This window comes from Desarmillaria tabescens (assembly GCF_030435595.1).
Source record: "Desarmillaria tabescens strain CCBAS 213 chromosome Unknown EV420scaffold_124, whole genome shotgun sequence".
In the NCBI taxonomy this organism is placed as follows: Eukaryota; Fungi; Basidiomycota; class Agaricomycetes; order Agaricales; family Physalacriaceae; genus Desarmillaria; species Desarmillaria tabescens.
This window is the reverse complement of record NW_026848423.1, coordinates 25,937-39,219: the sequence shown is the minus strand read 5'-3', so window position 1 is coordinate 39,219 and position 13,283 is coordinate 25,937. Positions and strand designations below refer to the sequence as shown.

General features: G+C 46.1%; 2 pseudogenes across 2 annotated transcripts; one reads left to right on the top strand and one right to left on the bottom strand.

The window, feature by feature from the left end:
• Positions 1-3,399: 3,399 nt before the first annotated feature.
• Positions 3,400-3,497, bottom strand: EV420DRAFT_t300 (annotated as a pseudogene). Its single transcript has one exon. The product of its transcript is annotated as a tRNA-OTHER (tRNA).
• Positions 3,498-5,973: 2,476 nt separating this feature from the next.
• Positions 5,974-6,071, top strand: EV420DRAFT_t301 (annotated as a pseudogene). The gene has a single exon. The product of its transcript is annotated as a tRNA-OTHER (tRNA).
• The last annotated feature ends 7,212 nt before the right edge of the window (positions 6,072-13,283 follow it).

Genomic DNA, 13,283 nt, shown 5'->3' with positions numbered 1-13,283 from the left:
GAATTTTTTGAACGTCAGTTATGAAGTCCTTGGCGGCTGGATTGGTTCCTTCTTTGAGTGTGATTTGGGTTACATGTGGCTTTTGTCCATGATTAACTTCAAAGGGGGAGTATCCAGTAGCGGAGTGTTTTCAATTGTTATGTTGGAATGCCGCAAGGGGTAACCATTCATTCCAGTCGTTCTGTTGATGATTAACGAATATCCGAAGGTATTTGTTGATCTCTTGGTTTGCCCTCTCTGTTTGTCCATCTGTTTGAGGGTGGTATGCTGTGGACAGGTTTCCTTGAATGTGCAGCATGGCGTATAGTTCTTTCATGAACTTGGAGACGAATTGGGGTCCTCGATCGGAGATCACCTTTTGGGACATGCCATGTTTGGCCCAAACATGATCTTGCAGAATCCTTGCCCATCCTAGGGAAGTGAGCTCATTGGAGCATGGGACAGGAATGATTTCTTTAGAGAATCAGTCGACGATTACGAGGATGGCATTATAGCCATTGGAGTCGGGTAAATGGGTGATCATGTCTACCGAGATATGCTCCCATGGTCTTGTGGGTACCACGTTGGGGTGCAATGGGGCATGCTTGCATTTCGTGTCTGTCTTGGTGTGCTGACAGACTTCGCAACCCTTTACGTATCGTTCAATGTTGTTTTTGAGTTTTGGCCACCAATACTCTCTTTGTACTAATTCCTTGGTTTTTTCTGTTCCTGGGTGTCTGGCTGTGATGTGATCATGGTGAATGGCAATGATTTCTCCGTGCAACGCCGCATCTCAGGGTACATAGAGTCGGCTGTCGTAGCACATTAGGCTGTCTTTTCGGGTTACCCCACGAGGGTGCTTGAGCGAGTCAGAGATGCCCTTGTCCCACTTGGTGTCATCTCAGATTGTGGTGCGAAGTTTTTTGTGGATTTCTTCTTTGTTGGGCATGATCATGGCATGGAATACTTCTGGTTTAAGGAGTATTACTTCTTCGTTGTCTCCCTTCCCCTGGTCATGGTCGGCCCTTCTACTAAGCAGGTTGGCCTTCTTGTTGGCCGTTCCAGGCTTGTGGTGTAGCGTGAAATGGTACTCCACTAGTTCTGAAACCCAGCACGCTTGGCGATGATTGAGCTTCTGGGGCTTTCAGAAGTACTGAAGGTTCTGATGATCTGTCCAGATCTCGAACTCTTTGTGTGCCCCCATGAGGTAATGCCTCCAGTCTTCCAGCACCAGCATGATGGCTAACAGCTCCTTGTCATAGATCTTGTAGTTGCGTTCAGTTACGGTTAGTGCCTTGGACAGGAATGCTACTGGTCTCCATTTTCCTTCTTGTTCTTGAGACAGAACTGCGCCTATGGCACCTTTGCTGGTGTCTGCTTCTACTCTGAATCTCCCATTCCTGGTGGGAATTGCCAGGACCACTTCCTCAGCTAGTTTCCTTTTGATTTCTTGGAAGGCTGCTTCCTGTTCTGATTTCCACTGCCAGTCCACCTTGCCGGTGAGCTTCGTTAAGGGACGTACGTGCTTGCTGTAGTCCCATATGAATCTTCGGTAGAAGTTAGTGAACCCCAGGAATGACTGTAGTTCCTGCTTCTTCTTTGGTTGGGGCCACTTGGTGATTCCTTTGACTTTAACGGGATCCATTCGGATTGAGCCTTGGCTTATGATCACGCCAAGGTACTCAGTTTCGAGGACTTCGAACTCGCATTTTTCTGCCTTCAGGAATAGGTTGTTGGTGTGGAGAATGGCTAGTACTTCTCGTACTACCTCTTGGTGTCGTTCTTTGTCCTTTGTGCAGATTAGGATGTCATCGAGATACATGGTGACATCTCCCCTGGCGATCTGTTCCTTGAATAGGTCGTTCATCATCTATTGGAATGTGGCGGGAGAATTTGTGAGTCCGAAGAACATGACCATGGGTTCGAACAGGCCCTGGTTGGTTCGAAATGCCACCTTCCACTCGTCTCCCTGTTTGATTTGCACATTGTTATACCCCCACCTGATGTCTAACTTGGTGAAATACTTGGCGTCCTTGAGCTGATCCATCAGTTCTCTGATTAAGGGTAACGGGTATTGGTTTTTGATGGTCATCTCGTTGAGCTTGCAGTAATCTTGCACCGGTCTAAGCTTTCCATCTTTCTTCTTGACGAAGAAGAAGGGCAAGGCCATGGGACATTTTGAGGGTCGGATGTGTCCTGATTCCAAGTTCTCATCTAAGAACTTGTCAAGTTCCTCCTGCTCCGTCAGGTTAAGGGGGTAGACTTTGCAGTCCAGGCTGGCATTGGCATTAGGGATTAGCTCAATGGCATGGTCTCAAGGTTTCTGTGGGGGTAGCTCGTTGAAATTTTCTTTAGCAAAGATGTCCTGGTAGTCCTGGTATTGTTCAGGGACTATCTCCTCGAACGTCTTTGTTTCCTTTGCTTGGTTTGCTTTTGCCGCCAGTTCGTTAGCCTTGCTTCCCATAGCCCTTATGTGAAAGGCTTCTTCAAAGTCCACAATAAAGATGGTATCCCCCTCTTCCACTTTCATTCCCCACTTTTGTTCTGGGTCGTCGTCTGGTAGTAAGAAGGGTATTTTTCGACACATGCATCGGCATAGGGACACCGCTCCAGTTTTCCAGTTGATGATAGGGTTGTGGCGCTTTAGCCAGTCATGACCTAGGAACATTGGTATGGTCCCTAGGTCCACAACGGCGAAGTCGATCTTTTCATGATGATCGCCTATGGTCATTCGGAGTTCTACTATTTTGGTGATGTCTCCTCCTTTGTTTCGACTCCCGTCCACATTATAGATGGCTTGGAGTTTCGGTAGTTTTACCGTGTTGAGTTGGTGCTGTTCCACGAACGTTCAATTGATACAGCTGCTGGTGCACCCGCTGTCCACGAGGGCTTCTACAGCCTTGACTTCGCTCGTGTCCAGGGTCTCGATTTGTACGTGGATCTTTACGCTTCGCTCCTTCCCACCTCGTATGTACTGGGGAGAGATGCAAAGATTCTCCATGTGTTCCAGGCACAACTCTCTTTGGCAATAGGATTCCCTTGACGATCCTTGAAGGTCCACGACTAGATCTTCGTCTATCTCCACGAGTCGCCTCAGGTGTACCCACATGCAAAGTGTTGCCAATTTTCCATTCATCATCTTTTCCTGTCACATTTTCCTTCTTACCCATTCAGCGCTGTGCGGTTTTAGCCATCCTTGATCCCACTTGTCGTCATAGAATTCTTCTTCCAGTTCTGTTACCTCATAGTCTTCCAGCCTGGTCTGCTAGATTTCTGTTTGAAAGATGTCAGTTGACAGTTAATTGTGATACATCAGGAGTGTCAGTTTACATCCAGCCCATATACAGTAATTCCATCAGGATGACAAAGTGGCTTAGTAAGCTTCCCAATCTGTGTCAATGATGGCATCATTAGAAAAGAGGGCAATTCCGGGAATTGAACCCGGGACCTCAAAAATAAATCCAATAATGTCATATGACTTTCTCAAGCAAGCATGCTAACCACTACACCATACTGGCATTATATATATATGTCTTTTCATCTCTATATATACCCTCCCTCCCTTAACATTTATGACCTCATATTGATGCCCTCCCTTTGCTCCGCTCTGGTGCGCTCTTTTGCCTTTTTAGGCTCCCCAAATCAGCCCATCAATTTTGGCTGGATCCAGTGGCAGTGCCGCATTTTTAATACCCAAAATAGAGGCTATTTTCCGGTCAAAATAGCTATTGGGCTATTCTCAGGCTACTGGCTGGGCCAGGGGATGGCACTATAATCTGTATAGACATAAACAACATAAAATAGAGCCCTCTAATGATGCATAGGAGCCCTGGATAGTGGGATAAAAGGGTAATATAATGAAAATCGCATAAATATTCGCTTTTGGGGGCTGCTGCATGCATTGGATCGGCTGAAGGACTTCACCAATCGATTCCCTGACCTTGAAAACACCCAAACGACCCCTCCACAGTACTTTTGGCACACTTTATTCCTGGAGATAAACGAAAATAGTCGCTTTTTAGGGTGCAGCATGCTCCAGATCGCTTTGAAAACATTACCAGTCGATTCCTATGCTATAAAAACCGTAGAATACATCCTCCTTCGTAATATAGGTCCAGTATAATACAGTATAAAAGGGGGTGTTAGGGGGCATACATCGCTTATTTTGTTTTTTGCACTTCGGATGGCCTGGGGAGCATCACCAATGGATTCCCTGATATTAAAAACCCCAAAACGACTCCAGCCTTCATTTATAGGGTCTCAAAACGACAGAAATAATGATATTACAGTTTAGGAGGAGCACATGTAATAAATCCTATTTCTGGGCTTCAGACCACTTCAGAGTTTTGTCTATTGTGTTTATTGACCTGAATAACACTCAAATGACCCCACAGGACAAAGGAAACCATCAGAAATACGTGATAAAAAGAGTAATAGGGGGATGGAGGAGACATACCTTATATTTCGCATTTCTAATAGTTAGTGAGGGTTTTCTTGTTATATAACAGACTGTATATATTGTACAATGGTGTGTACGAAGCCCCATGGATATCCAAAATGTATTGAATGAGATATGAGCAGATCATTCTGTATAACAGGAGGAGCACATCCCATATTTCGATGTTCTGCTCATTCTATGGCCTGGGAACTATCAGAATCGGATTCCTTGACCCAAAAAACAGTAGGGCCACCTATCATCCATAGGAGCCATTTTACCCAGATAACACATACAGCCATACGTAGCTACAGGACAATATAAGTAACAAATGAGAGAACATCTTGTACTTCGGAGTTTGAACATCTGAATACCATGGATGATAGGTGGCCCTACTGTTTTTTGGGTCAAGGAATCCGATTCTGATAGTTCCCAGGCCATAGAATGAGCAGAACATCGAAATATGGGATGTGCTCCTCCTGTTATACAGAATGATCTGCTCATATCTCATTCAATACATTTTGGATATCCATGGGGCTTCGTACACACCATTGTACAATATATACAGTCTGTTATATAACAAGAAAACCCTCACTAACTATTAGAAATGCGAAATATAAGGTATGTCTCCTCCATCCCCCTATTACTCTTTTTATCACGTATTTCTGATGGTTTCCTTTGTCCTGTGGGGTCATTTGAGTGTTATTCAGGTCAATAAACACAATAGACAAAACTCTGAAGTGGTCTGAAGCCCAGAAATAGGATTTATTACATGTGCTCCTCCTAAACTGTAATATCATTATTTCTGTCGTTTTGAGACCCTATAAATGAAGGCTGGAGTCGTTTTGGGGTTTTTAATATCAGGGAATCCATTGGTGATGCTCCCCAGGCCATCCGAAGTGCAAAAAACAAAATAAGCGATGTATGCCCCCTAACACCCCCTTTTATACTGTATTATACTGGACCTATATTACGAAGGAGGATGTATTCTACGGTTTTTATAGCATAGGAATCGACTGGTAATGTTTTCAAAGCGATCTGGAGCATGCTGCACCCTAAAAAGCGACTATTTTCGTTTATCTCCAGGAATAAAGTGTGCCAAAAGTACTGTGGAGGGGTCGTTTGGGTGTTTTCAAGGTCAGGGAATCGATTGGTGAAGTCCTTCAGCCGATCCAATGCATGCAGCAGCCCCCAAAAGCGAATATTTATGCGATTTTCATTATATTACCCTTTTATCCCACTATCCAGGGCTCCTATGCATCATTAGAGGGCTCTATTTTATGTTGTTTATGTCTATACAGATTATAGTGCCATCCCCTGGCCCAGCCAGTAGCCTGAGAATAGCCCAATAGCTATTTTGACCGGAAAATAGCCCCTATTTTGGGTATTAAAAATGCGGCACTGCCACTGGATCCAGCCAAAATTGATGGGCTGATTTGGGGAGCCTAAAAAGGCAAAAGAGCGCACCAGAGCGGAGCAAAGGGAGGGCATCAATATGAGGTCATAAATGTTAAGGGAGGGAGGGTATATATAGAGATGAAAAGACATATATATATAATGCCAGTATGGTGTAGTGGTTAGCATGCTTGCTTGAGAAAGTCATATGACATTATTGGATTTATTTTTGAGGTCCCGGGTTCAATTCCCGGAATTGCCCTCTTTTCTAATGATGCCATCATTGACACAGATTGGGAAGCTTACTAAGCCACTTTGTCATCCTGATGGAATTACTGTATATGGGCTGGATGTAAACTGACACTCCTGATGTATCACAATTAACTGTCAACTGACATCTTTCAAACAGAAATCTAGCAGACCAGGCTGAGGAAAGGAATAACCTTGGAAGAATGAATAGCCATGTTGGGTACCGAGATGACTGACCTTGATCATGCAGTGATCAACAGAATATAATCTCAGACCTGCAGTTGATCACAATTGGTGGTTACATCCTCAAGATCCTGTGCAGACCGCAGTATTCAATACATATGGCACATGGCAAGCCTTGCAGATGGAAGAAGGAGCACCCACGGACCAGTAGGGCACTCCTCGGCGACAGAATAACCTGGCACAGTCACGTCAAACTGAATAGAAACTATGGAATGGCACGATACTTGTAGGATAGTGACTCACCATTTGTATTAATTCCAAAGCTCGTACCATAATTACTGTAGATATAGGCTCCTATACCTAGAACACGAATCGTATAAATTAGCAGCGACTAGATGCATAACGGCAGGAAAGCATTCCCCCGCGTTTGTGCTAGTAGCCTGTATAGCTACCTAATCAATCACTGGTTTTATTGCATATCCTTGACTGAAGTGAATTAAGTTACCAAAGTCAACCCATAAGGGCAACTACAGTAATCTAGAAGAGTTAAGTAGGAAGTAGAGCCGTCCCCGTGTTTGTGCCTTGCTAGTTAATTGAACTGCTCCATGGACAAAGGCCTCATGCTCTCTCTCTCTCCAAGATTAGCGATCTAAACGTGCTGAGTCGACTTTAAGTCAAAAGACCTCATCTAGTTGAAGTAAAATAAGCCCTAGAATGCTTTAAGTTCAAACAATCATCAAGTTCAAGGAACTCCAGAGTCTGTGTACTCTTTGCAAGTCTTGTACTTGAAGTCAGAACCTGTGCATTCTTTGTAGAGTGATTTTGCACTCTTTGTAGACCTTGGAGTCTTTGGTTGTTTGATTATTTGAAGTGTCTGCTGGAAGCTCTTCTAGATGACATCAAAACGAGTATAACTTGCTTGACTATACCTTGCAAAACAAGTTCATAAACCCTGCTATCGCAGACTAGTGTACTTTGTGTAAAACACATCGAAAGAAGAATTGAAGTTGTTTTCAGACAAAACCCCACTAGATTATCTAAATCTAAGTACATCGCAAGTGCTTCTATCGTACTCACCCTTGAACTTATATACATTGGTGATAGTGTGTGTGTGTGATTTAGTATCTAGATTGATGATCTAGATGCTTGTTTCATTTGTGCGCTGCCCATTACCAAGTGCATCAATGCGTCCTGCATTGCTACCTTCGTTTCGCTTCACTGAAGTGCGAGTGATGAACTAAGGTCTGACATTGTGTATGCCAAGTTGGTGCTTGACAGTTGGTACCTAACACATCAAGCTTTGGAACATTCGACGGCATGGTAAAGTTGGCAGTGATGGTAGACATAGCAGGGGATGGAATTCAGAGTCAAAGTAGCAGCAACAGAGATCAGCAGCAGGGCAAGATGCAGGGCCCAATGACCTGTTAGAGTGTGATATAGTTATCTAGAATAATAGTAACTCAGACTTGCACTCAGGATATGAGAGAACATGTCTGAGGTGCATGTAGGTAGGTACATCAGTATATGTAGCTATGGAGTCCATTGTAGATACAACCATGTATGTAAGAAATAAGGAAAGAAATGGAAATAAATCCTTGGGTATAAGTGGGCCTGACTACAGGCATACTTGCCACTCTAACATGCTATGCCAAATATGACATGTCCTCAAAGCAAGTGATCCCCAATTGACACACAGCAAATTATGTCTGAATCAGGTGATGATGGAGAACAGAGTATGGCCTACATTATGGGTATGTTCTCTGGAGTTCTTGTACTGATGAAAGTGTAGGAATAACATTGCTCCTTAGGACTGTCCTACAAGTTCATGCATAAAGATCCAAAGAGAAGGAGGGATTACAGAAATTCAGATACTCTATAGTTGATCAAAAAATAAAGTAGAGTATAATAATCAAAAAGGATAGCAAGCAAAAAATCAGAGTCTAAATTTAGTCTTCAATCTCACCCTGACTTTCAGATGTTTGCCATGAGCTCTATTCTGTCCTTTCAACAACTACCACAAGCTCATCTGACTGCTCCTGTTGTGCTTCAATATCCACTTCAAGGACTGCACCCTGCATGGTGGATTCCTCAAAGCTTGACATGGAAGGTTGTGAAGGTTGAGAAGATTGCGAAGATGTCTGAAAACGAATGGTAGACACCATTGAACTTTCATCATGTTCTTCAGTTGGACGTGTGTGTCCTGCTGCTGCTCTGCCAAGAATGAGTGTGGGTGCAACCTGTTAGCGACCGATTACACAAACAAGATCAAACAACTAAGCGTGACTCGCACTTCGGTCAGGCGCTTTATGTTGCTCGCAGGTTTGCGTGCAGGGAGCTATCGCTTAGCGAGTCAAGAGTGAGTTCAGACTAAGTTATCGGGTGAATAAACTTTAGTTCGAGACTGAGGTGTAAGACCTGCAGTCGAGCTACTTAAATACAGTTTGGGTCGTGCTAAATATACTACAAGTGTCCGCAACGGTGCGTTAAACACGCAATACCCACATGGTGAATGCGATCAGGTCCGGAGAATTAGCATAGCGAGATTACGATAGAGCCGATAAGATAAGATAAGGCGTAAAATCGTAATATTACCCCCCTGTTAAGGCAGTCGTCCTGACTGCAACGTGGTTTGGTTTGATCAGGTATTCTTGGATTGCCTGTACCAATGGGTGATCGGTTTCCGACTCTGTTACTGATTCATGTTCGGACCATGAATCGGATTCATCTTCGTTCTCCCACCACTCTGCTGGAGGTCTGGTGATGAATGAGACTTGCTCGAAGTCTTCGATGGCATCTCTTGCGTTGTCCAGGTCCTGTTCGTCTACCCAAGAATTTTCTTCTCTCGGGTACCCTTTCCACTTGACGAGGTATTCGATCCCCGTTCCGCGCCTTCGTCCTCTTCCTCTTGATCTTTCTCTTCTGTCCACAATTTCCTCCACTTCATACTGTTCTTGTCCGTCTATGAGATCCGGTGGTGGAGGTAAGGGCTGTACTTGAATTGGAAACTCCGGCGGTTGGTATGGTGTGAGGAGGTTCTCGTTGAAGCGATCATGGATTTTCCACGCGGGGGGAAGTCGTAATTTGTATGCGGACGCGCCGTGTTTGGAGAGTACTTCGAAAGGTCCTACTCGCTTGTCCCCCAATTTCTTCATTGGTCGAGGAAGGGATAGGTTCGTAGAGTCCAACCATACTTTGTCTCCTGGTTGGTACTCTATTGCCATTCGTTGATGTTTATCATATTGCCGCTTCATGGTTTCCGCCGCCTTCTCCAGTGCCTTTGCTGTTTGTTCGTGTACCTTTTGTATATCTGCCACGAACTCCCTTGCTGCTGGGTTGGTTCCTTCTTTGATCGTAAGCGGAGCGAGATGTGGCTTTTGTCCATGGTTGACTTCAAAAGGGGAGTATCCGGTGGCGGAGTGTTTTCGGTTATTGTGTTGGAAGGCTGCAAGTGGTAACCACTCGCTCCAATCATTTTGCCTGTGATTGATGAATATCCGAAGATATTTCTCAATCTCCTGGTTGGCCCGTTCCGTTTGTCCATCGGTTTGTGGGTGATAAGCCGTTGACGGGTTTCCTTGAATATGTAGCATGTCGTATAACTCCTTCATGAATTTGGACACGAATTGAGGTCCCCTGTCTGAAATCACTTTTTGTGGCATCCCGTGTTTGGCCCATACATGGTCTCGGAGGATTTTGGCCCATCCTGCCGAGGTTAGCTCGGTTGAGCATGGTACTGGGATTACTTCTTTTGAAAACCGGTCCACTATCATCAGAATGGCGTTGTACCCGTTGGAATCAGGTAATTCCCCTATCATGTCGACCGTAATGTGTTCCCAAGGTCGAGATGGTACTGCGTGAGGGTGTAAGGGTGCTCTTTTCTTTTGGGTACTCGTCTTTGTTCGTTGACAGGCTTCGCATCCTTTCACATATCTTTCTACGTCTTGTTTCAGTTTCGGCCACCAGTAGTCGCGTTGGACAAGTTCCTTGGTTTTTTCTATGCCGGGGTGTCCAGCCGTGATATGATCATGGTGGATAGCTATGAGTTCCCCCCGTAGTTTGGCGTCTCTGGGGACGTATAGTCGACCGTCGTAGTACATCAACCCTTCTTGTTGAGTGATTCCTCTCGGGTGGTGAAGAGATGCTTCCACTCCCTTGTCCCACCTGGTTTGGTCGCGCAAGGCTGTTCGTATCTTCTTGTGTATCTCTTCTTCGCTGGGCATGATGAGCGCTCGGAACATTTCTGGTTTTAGGACCACCACCTCCGCATTGTCTTCTCCTCCCTGGTCGTGGTCCGATCTTCTGGACAGTAAGTCTGCCTTTTTGTTTGCCGTGCCGGGTTTGTGATGAAGGGTGAAATGATACTCAGCGAGCTCAGTCACCCATCTTGCTTGTCTTCGGTTTAGCTTTTGAGGCTTTCGGAAATATTGGAGATTTTGGTGGTCTGTCCAAATCTCGAAGTCTTGATGAGCCCCCATGAGGTAATGCCTCCAGTCCTCTAGGGCGAGCATGATTGCTAAGAGTTCTTTGTCGTATATTTCATAGTTTCGCTCCGTAACCGTCAAGGCTTTTGACAGGAAGGCCACTGGCCTCCATTTTCCTTCCTGTTCCTGGGAAAGGACTGCCCCTACTGCTCCTTCGCTTGCATCGGCTTCCACACGGTATTTTCCTGTTCGCGTGGGTATCGCCAGGACTACTTCTTCGGCTAGCTTCCTCTTGATTGCTTGGAACGCATTTTCCTGGGCGGTTTCCCATCTCCACTCTGTCTTTCCCGTGAGTTGAGTTAGGGGTCGTACGTGCTTGCTGTAATCACGTATGAATCTTCGGTAAAAGTTGGTGAACCCCAGGAACGACTGTAGTTCCCGTTTCTTGGTGGGTTGGGGCCACTCCGTGATGCCTTTAACCTTTACAGGATCCATGCGTATCGATCCCTGGCTGATGATTACTCCGAGGTATTCTGTTTCTAATACCTCGAATTCGCACTTCTCCGCCTTCAGGAACAGATTGTTTGCGCGTAGGATGGCTAGGACTTCTCGTACCACCGTTTGGTGTTTGTCCTTGTCCTTGGTGCATATTAGGATGTCGTCTAGGTATACTGTGACATCCCCTCTTGCTATTTGCTCCTTGAACAAGTCGTTCATCATCCATTGAAACGTAGCCGGGGAATTGGTGAGTCCGAAGAACATCACCATTGGTTCAAACAACCCCCTATTTGTTCGGAAGGCCGCCTTCCATTCATCTCCGTCCTTGATTCGTACGTTGTTATATCCCCACCGGACGTCTAGCTTTGTAAAGTATTTGGCGTCCTTGAGTTGATCCATTAATTCTCCTATGAGCGGGAGAGGGTAACGGTTTTTGATGGTCATCTCGTTCAACTTTCGGTAATCTTGTACTGGTCGTAATTTACCGTCTTTTTTCTTGACGAAAAAGAAGGGTGAGGCCATGGGAGATTTGGAGGGTCTGATCCTTCCTGACTCTAAGTTTTCGTCTAGGAACTTATCAAGTTCGTCCTGTTCGGCCGGGTTCAAAGGGTAGACTTTACAGTCCAGGCTAGCGTTTGCGTTGGGCACCAATTCGATTGCGTGGTCCCACGGCTTACGCGGGGGTAGCTCGTCAAAGTTTTCTTTTGCAAAAACGTCTTGGAATTCCCAGTATGGTTCCGGTACTATTTCTTCAAACGTTTTTGCTTCCTTGGCTTGATTGGCTTTGGCGGCTAGCTCGTTTGCTTTGCTTCCCATGGCCCGAACGTGGAGGGCTTCTTGGAAGTCTATAACGAGGATGGTGTCTCCTTCTTCTACTTCGGTCCCCCATTGCTGTTCTGGATCTTCGTCAGGAAGAAGAAAGGGTATTTTGCGGCATGAACATCGGGCTAATGTTACCGCTCCCGTTTTCCAATCGATGATAGGGTTATGTCTTTTGAGCCAGTCGTGTCCTAGGAATAGTGGTACGTTTCCTAGGTCCACGACTGCTAAGTCGATTTTTTCATGGTGATCCCCTATCGTCATTCGCAGTTCTACCACCTCGGTAATATCTCCTCCCTTGTTTCTGCTTCCGTCTGCATTGTACACTGCTTGTGCCTTGGGTAATTTCACAGTGTTCATGCCGTTTTCGTGCACGAACGTTCTGTTTATGCAGCTCCCGGTGCATCCGCTGTCTACTAGGGCGTCGACCGCTCGTACTTGTCCAGTGTCTAGGGTTTCAAGTTGGACGCGGATGTTTACGCTCCTTCCTCTGCCTCCTCGAATGTACTGTGGAGGAATGCGCAAGTCCTGCATGTTTTGCAGGCACTGCTCCCGTTGACGATATGTCTCTTTCGAGGATCCGAGAAGATCTACGACGAGATCTTCATCTACCTCTATGAGGCGCCTGGGGTGTACCCACATTCGGAGGGTAGCGAGCCTCCCATCCATGGTCTTTTCTTGTCTCATCTTTCTCCTTACCCACTCGGCGCTGTGCGGCTTAAGCCATCCTTTGTCCCATTTATCGTCGTAGTATTCTTCTTCTAAGTCGGAGACTTCATAGTCCTCCGGGTACTCCTCGGTGTACACCACCGGGTCTTCCCCTTTCCTTTTGAGGCTTTGTTGATAACTGTAGTCGTCTTCCTCATCGGGCACTTCTTCAATGGAAACATTCTTTTTATTACAAATTGGAGGAGCACATAATGGTCCCACCGACCCGCCCACCGGGGAACACGAGCCCCCGGTGCCATTATGTGTTAGTGACGAAGGAGGGAGACGTACCGTGAGTGATGGGGGGTAGATGATGTCCCCGGGCGTCTGGACTGTTGTTTGCGGGGCAGTGGGTTTCTGGATGGGGATTCGCGTTCCCTCTTGCGGCTCCGTCTGGTCGGGGTAGTTGGCCGCATAGGGCAGGTGCGTACGTTCCGCCTTCGGGCGAGGCCCTGCATCGTTCCTCTCCCGCCTGGAGGCGCCTTCGCCCACTACTGGCTCGGCCGCTCTTCCTCCGTTTTCTGCGCCGGTACCTACCCTCCACGGAGCGATGTTGACCTTGATCCCGAGTGTCCCGCCGCCTTGCGCAGCATGCG